Source organism: Carlito syrichta, unplaced genomic scaffold, assembly GCF_000164805.1.
Source record: "Carlito syrichta isolate Samal-C Ts95f unplaced genomic scaffold, Tarsius_syrichta-2.0.1 Scaffold314094, whole genome shotgun sequence".
In the NCBI taxonomy this organism is placed as follows: domain Eukaryota; kingdom Metazoa; phylum Chordata; class Mammalia; order Primates; family Tarsiidae; genus Carlito; species Carlito syrichta.
Genome location: NW_007258190.1, coordinates 43,158 through 50,578, shown reverse-complemented (window position 1 = coordinate 50,578; position 7,421 = coordinate 43,158). Strand labels below are relative to the sequence as shown.

Sequence of the window (7,421 nt, the reverse complement as noted above, 5' to 3'; positions counted from 1 at the left end):
TGGGAGGTTCACGATCAGCCTGGGCAACTTGGTGAGACCTCGTCCCTACAATAAATCACAAAAACTAGTGGGGCGTGGTAGTGTATGTCTATAGTTCCAGCAACTTGGAAGGCTAAGACAGAAGGATAGCCTAAGCCCAGCAGGTGGAGGCTGCGGTGGCCGTGAGCATGCCACTGCACTCCAATCTGGGCGACAAGAGTGAGACTCCAACTAAAAAAAAAAATAGGAAGTTTATCAGCAAGAAAGCCTCTTGATAACCAATTTGACAATGTTACAGCTACATTTTTACAGTATATACTCATAAATGTAATTACTGGAATTAAAAGAAAGCGGCACATATGGTAAGACTACCTCAAAATATAAAGTGGCATATGTCTATAAATATTCAAATTATGTAACTTTTCAGTATAGTTCATTAACTACCTGTCATTGGATCTTAAAAATAATAATAATATTTATTCACATTCAGCCATTTAATGAATAAAGACCTTGTATGAAAAAAATAAGATTTAACAAGCTGAGACCTTTTTAAGATATTGCTTTACATTTAATAATCATGCAATCAGAAGTATTGTGTGGATTCTTAATACACTTTTACAGGGTGAATACTGCAAACGAGAGCTTAATTTGGATTCACAGGTACAGTTGGCCCTCTGTATCCATGGGTTTGTAACAGTGAAATGGCAAAAGATTAACATAACAAACTCCACTTTAGCCTGAGGGAGGGAGCTCTGGCCTCTGTTCGTGCTTGCACATAGGCTAGAATAATTTTGAACAAGTATGCTGCTGTTGAGACTAACTCTGGGGAAAAGGGGAGTCTATGCACCATGTTTTGTTAAAGATTTAAATTAACAGCCGGATGTAGTGACTCATACCTATAACCCCAGTTCTTTGCCAAGGCAGGAAGATTGCTTGAGCCCAGGAGTTGGAGATCAGCCTGGGCAACATAGTGAGACCTCGTCTCTACAAAATTCAAAAAAATTAGCCAGGCACGGTGGCACATGCTTGTAGTCCCAGCTACTTGGGAGGCTGAGGTGGAAGGATCACCTGGGCCCAGGAGATCGAGGCTGTGGTAAGCTGTGATTGTGCCACTGCACTTCAGCCTGGGTATCAGGGTGAGACGCCAACTCAAAAAATAAAAACAAACAGATTTAAATGAACAAGGAGACTGTGAACCAAGGGCCAAAATATTTCATGACTTTTACCAGAACCACCCGTTCCCAGATGTCTGAGGGTCTCGGTCACCTCTTAATCTCGGCCCCCTCCTTTTCCCTTGTCCCTAGATCAAAACTGAACAAAGCACTACAACTGAAGATGGATCTTTAGGATGCTGGCCCATCACCTTCTTGGTTTTGCTGGCACTTTGAAATAAAGCCACATCCCTTGCTCCAACTCCTTGTGCCTTGACTTATTAGCCGAACCGAGCAGAATGGGCTTGGACAGAATGTGTTCTGCATTCCCAACCACAGGTCAAAAATATGTGGAAAAAAAAAAATTTCGTTTGAACATGTACAGACTTTTTTCCTTGTTATTATGTCCTAAACAATATACTATCACAATTATTTACATAGCATTTACACTGTATTAGGCACCATAAGAAATCTAGAGATGATCTATAGTACAGAGTACAGAAGGATGTGGTTAGGTGATATGCAAATATTGCACCATTTTATATATGGGAATTGAGCATCTGTGGTTTTGATACCTGTAGGAGTATCCTGAAATCTTAATTTCCTATTCTGAGAGCTGAAGAGAAATGGTGTAACTAGTAGGATCATGTATATTAATGGAAAATAATTGGGGTATTACTTGACCTGTTTGACATCAGCATTAATATCAGAGTAAACATACGAGTAAAGTTCAGCTTTCCTTCTAGGGACCTTTCTAGAGGTTTGGAGAAGGTGATTTATAGCTTCCTCTAAAGGATATCTAACCCAGGGCTTCTCCAACTTTAACGTGTATGCAAATCACCTGGGCACCTAGGTGGGAGGGTGACTCTGAACTTGCATCTCTAAGGAGTATACCATGCTGCTAGTCCAAGGACTTGGAGTAACAAGATCTGAACCATCAGCCCCTGTAATGCGGTAACCCCAAATCTGAGAGGGCTTGCACATAATGTTCTTTACCTATTCCGAAGAAATCATCCAGAGGTCCAGCAGGGAAAGACATTGGTTTATTACAGGAGGCACCGATTGTGGCTGGTCGGTGAAGAAGGAATCTGCACCTCGGGACAGTACAGCAAGCAGTCTTAGAATCAAACAAGTTAGTTATTCAAATGGCTATTCGGGACTCGCATAGATTAAGGGTACCCCCTACATTGTCCTCCTCTCTATCACCAGCATCCCATGACTCATTACTGGGAATATGCATATCCTTCAGAGACCAGCCTTGACCAGAGGCTGCTTCCTGAAAGAGGGGACAGAAAGAAGCAAGATGTGGGAGGAAACACTCTATGCACAGACAATTACTTCACACTCCATCCCTACAATGACCTTTTTCCACTCTTACAAACTTCCATAACATTGATCTTCCACAAGCTTCCTGAGGTGTAACCATGAGTCAAACCTGGCATCCATATTCCACATATGCAATAAAAGGCACAGGATCTGAACAGCAAACTTGCTACAATTATAACACCTGTGATTACCTTTCGCCAAAAAGAAAAATCTTAGTGATCCAAAACACTTGGGAAAGAGGTCTCGGGCTAGGGGTGATAAGATAGGTGTTTGAGAGGAACAAGCAAGGGTAAATCCTGATTAACAAGTAAAACACAAGCAACATTCCTGTTCTGTGACAACACCGTGACACTTTGGGAAGGCCTCTGTGGCCTAGAACACCACGCCCCATCAGGCCCAGGAGCCCTTTTGTCCGTGACGTAAATGGACAGTGGGGGTGTCCTGAATTGCCACATCGAAATGGTAGTAGTCCCCCTTCTGAATACTGGAGACTCAGGGTTATTACACTTAACAGTATTTGTCCATTTTCTCATAACCATGGGATGAACAACTAAATTATGATCCCTCTCCTCTTCCCTGGAAGCAGGGAACACCAACAGGGACTTCCCAGGGCCAATAGACAGTATTCTCTCTGGGTACTGTGTCTTGTGGGGTGGGCAGCAAAGGGTTATTTTCGCTTCCCCAGCTTGGCTGCAATGACAATTTTGGCATCCGGATTTGCATCCTCAGGGGCATTGTCCACAGTTGTGTCAGCATGTCTAGGGGTGCTGGATGGCTGGCACGGGGTCTCTTGTTGAGAGTGTGAATTGCTTCATGTGATCAGGTAGTCCAGCCCTTCAAGGAGTGTTGCTACATATCTTGGCCCCACAGGGGTTTGCTTATGATCATCCATTGCTACTGGTGCCATTGTAGTATCTACAGCATCAGTCCTTTGAACATCACCCAGCTGTCCGTGAAAGTTGTCAGTGGGCCTGACTCTTCAAATATCATTAACCACACTGCCCACAAGGCCGCCTACTGGCTGGTCTGCTCAGTCCCAGTTTCCATCCAAGATAGTCTCTATTTGGAGCTGGCATGCAACAGCTTGCCATCGAGGGAGTTGCCCCCGACATGATCCATCCGTGTACCAAGTTTCCTCTGGGACCAGTGGTATTCCCTTCCTGATGGGCATTGGGTTAATAACTATTTGATCCACCAGTTGCTCACCTGCATCAGTGAATGTTATCAACCCTAGGAGCTACTGCAATTCTTGGCCTAGAGGACTTATGGAGAGCTTGCTACACTGCTGGAGATATCCTCTCCTCTTGGTCAGGGTCTTTGCATGGCTGAATAGCGAGGCCTATGAGTGATGCCATGGATCCATCCCGCTACGGGCAAGGCGATGTGCATAGTTACTGGGGTATGTCCAGTGATTGGCTTCATTGCCAAGGGAGCTTGACACACTGCGTTATCCTGCTGTTGATGGGGCTGTAGCTGGTTTCAGCACCTTTCCAGGTCTGCAACCAAAAGCTAATGGGAGGTTGAGCTTTCCCCTGCTGCTGCCAAAGCCCACAGGCATGTCCTCCCGGGTAACATCTCCATCCAATTCACAGAGAAGGGATTGGTTTAGAATATCCAGTGCCTGGATAGCACCAAGGCACTTTTGGCAGCACTGAATGCCTGTTGGCATTTCCCTGCCCAGTCCAGGATCCAGTGGGATCCTTCCTTCCTTGGTCAACCTTTACAATCTGTGCTAAATGCGGGATAAATGTCCTACAATACTCCAACAGGTCCCAAAACTCTTGCAGCTATTTGGGCAGTATTGAGAGAGCAGGATGGGAGCCTGGACCTTGTCAGTAACAGCTGAAGGTCCTTTCCTCTGCAAAATGTTCAATCAGCTGGTATGTTGCTTGCTCTAGGTCTGTAAGAGAAACAGAGGTTAGCACGACTTCATCTATACAATGAAATAGAGATACTGGGGCAGGTTGCCTCCGGCTTTCCAAATCTTGAGATGCCAATGCTGTGACATAAAGTAGTGTTTTCAAATACCCATCGGCAACACCACAAATGTCCATCACCTTCCTTCCCAGCTGACTGTGAACTGGCCTAGACATTCTGCATGAATAACAACACTAAAGAAAGCATTCGCAAATCCATGACAAGACGGTATGCTCTGGGTGGTGTGTAATGCACTAAGTGTTGCAATATCACCCATGGCAATATAGGTACCGTCAACAGCAAAAAGAGTTCAGCAATAAACTAAACCTTGGTGTGGATTCCAACCTGGGGCTCTCCCTGAGCTCTGCCTGCACCACGGCTGAGGAGAGCAGCACAGACCAGGACCGGCCTCTGGGAACACTGCACACTCTTGTTCTCCCCCAAAGTTGCCTGCCTGCTCGCTTTTTCTCTGGAGGGGGGAGAACATCCTTTTTATTGAGGATCCACGCTGGTACCCAGACCTAAGTCCCCTTTTCAGAGATAGATTGGTAGTGCTTTTCTCTGGAGAGTGGTTTCCATAATCCCACCAACACCACATGGGGTTCCACATTTACCTTATTAGGATCCACCCCTGCCTTAATTCAGTCTACCTACATTTGCTGATGGGTCACCTTTATAGGACCCTCCACAGCATTTATCCCTTTGGGGTCTTTCACCTCTTGAGCTCCGTGTTTCTGTCTATTCAAACCCGTTTCTCCCAGGTCCACGCTATCACTTGCATGGCCCCCTGTTCCCCCTACTAGAGGGAACAGCACAGATATTCTGCCTTCTGCCTGAGTTTACCGAGCACCGCATTCTTTCTTACCAACTGCTTTCAACAACTCCAGGAGTCCGGCCGGTGTTTTCACGGCATCCCCTGAAAACTCATGAGGTGATCCCCAGCCATCTATCAAGCTGGCAACTTTGAAACACACTGAACCAGTGGTCCACCCTGGCTTTTCCGCCAGCGACATTCCTCCCCACTCTGTCTCTCCCGCAGCTGCAGCCACGACAACAGGTGCTCCTCTGGAATGTCCTGCCCAGCTACACCGATTGTAACACCGTAACCCCAGATCTAAGAGGACTTGCACATAATCTTCTTTAACTATTTCAAAGAAGCCACCAAGGTCCAGCAGGGAAAGACATCGGTTTATTAGAACTTACAGGAGGCACTGATGGTAGCCAGTCAGTGAAGAAAGAATCTGCGCCTCAGGTCCGTACAGCAGGAAGTTTTATTCAGCTAATTATTCAAATGGCTATAGATGCTTACAGTGACATTGATGAAAGGTGCCATTTACACTGTTCTTAGCTTTGCTCTGTCACCTGCATCCCATGACTCATTACTGGGAAAATGTATATTCTTCAGAGACCAGCCTGACGCAGAAGATGCTCCCTGAAGGGGGCAGAAAGAAGCCAGGTATAGGGGGAAAAGATTCTATGTCCAGGCAATTACCTCACAACCACCCAAGACCTAAATATTTCACACTTATCAGTCCCTTTTTGCCTCTTGACATATAAAATATTTTACAAGCATCTCTGAAGAACACGTTCATAATTTATCAGTTCTTTTTTTTTCTTGTACACATGCTTGCTTTATTCATTCACCAAAACTGAACCCAAGGATAGAATATGTGACAAAGTGAGACTCCTTCCTGCATGACATATACTGATTTCAGAGGCTGTGGCAGCCAACGTGGAGAACACTGGAATTTTCCCTTGGAACTGGACTGTGCTGAGAGGTGCCTGCCATGAACATAACTTTTGTCTTCTCCCTGACCCCTTCCTTCCAGTTTTTGAAGAAAGAGCCCCAAATAATCTTCTCTGAAGATACTTGATAACAATTCCAAAGAACGAAAACACGTGCTTCCAAGGCACTGTGCTTTCAGATATTCTGGTCTAGTTCAACTGGCAGATTAGCTGATTGATGCGTTCACCCCTATAGTCTGGTGAGTCCATCTCCTTGATGAAACCTACTCTATTTTTGGTCATATTATGGACTAGCAAGAGTTGGAAAGGGCACAAGAACCACGAGATCTCCTGGAAATGCTTTCCCGGGAAGGCAATTTCATGAATGAAGGCTTCCCAGCAAATGACACCAAACTTCCCCAGGTGCTCCTCAATCACTGTGTTGTCTGTCAGAGAAATGGTCTTATTCTTGACCTGGGCTTGTCCACGTTTCAAGATAAATTCCCAAACAGACTTCAGATTTGGAAATCCCCAGGTCACACAAGGATCCACAATACACAGCGTTTTTAGGCTCTGAGGGTTGACTTTGACAAAGACACCACTGAAAATTTCCTTCAGACAGTCTTGCAATGGTCCTCTGCACCGGCGAACTCACCCCCTCAATCCTTTGGATGCGTACAACAAAGCCCAAGGAATGTTTATCTGGCAATTCCAAGGCATGAGGTTTCACTTCTCGTTTTCTGAGATGCACATTGTCAAGTTTCTGCCACCAGGAATCACAAAGGAACAATTTCAGTCGCTGAAACCTGAGCCCTTTTCCTTTTCTCTGCTCCTTCCTTGCCAAAAGTGCCTGTTTTGCCTGGGTAGCTTTGAGAGTTTGATAAGCCGTCACTTTTTCAGGAGATTTTCTGGAACCAAAGGGATTTTTCTGTGCTCTTCCTCCAGCATGTTTCCAGGTCTGCAGGTACTGTTCATGCGCATTTATTTTTTTTTTTAGAGACAGAGTATTGCTCTGTCACCTAAGCTGGAGTGCAGTGGTATGGTCCCAGCTCACTGCAGTCTCACACTCTGGCCTCAAGCAATCCTACCATGTGAGCCTCCTGAGTAGCTAGAACTACAGGCATCTGCCACCACACCTAGCTAATTTTTTAAGGTTTTTTGTTTTGGGGAGGGAGGGGGTTGTTTTGTTTTGTTTTATAAAGACAGGGTCTCATTGTATTGATTTGGCTGGTCTCAAACTCCTGACCTCAGGTGATCCTCTCCTCCCAAAGTGTTGGGGTTACAGATGTTAACCACTGTGCCCAGCCTAATTTATCAGTTCTT

At 45.3% G+C, this 7,421-nt stretch overlaps 1 pseudogene; it reads right to left on the bottom strand.

Moving 5' to 3' along the window:
• Positions 1-6,308: 6,308 nt before the first annotated feature.
• On the bottom strand, positions 6,309-7,046 carry LOC103273578 (annotated as a pseudogene).
• Between the last annotated feature and the right edge of the window lie 375 nt (positions 7,047-7,421).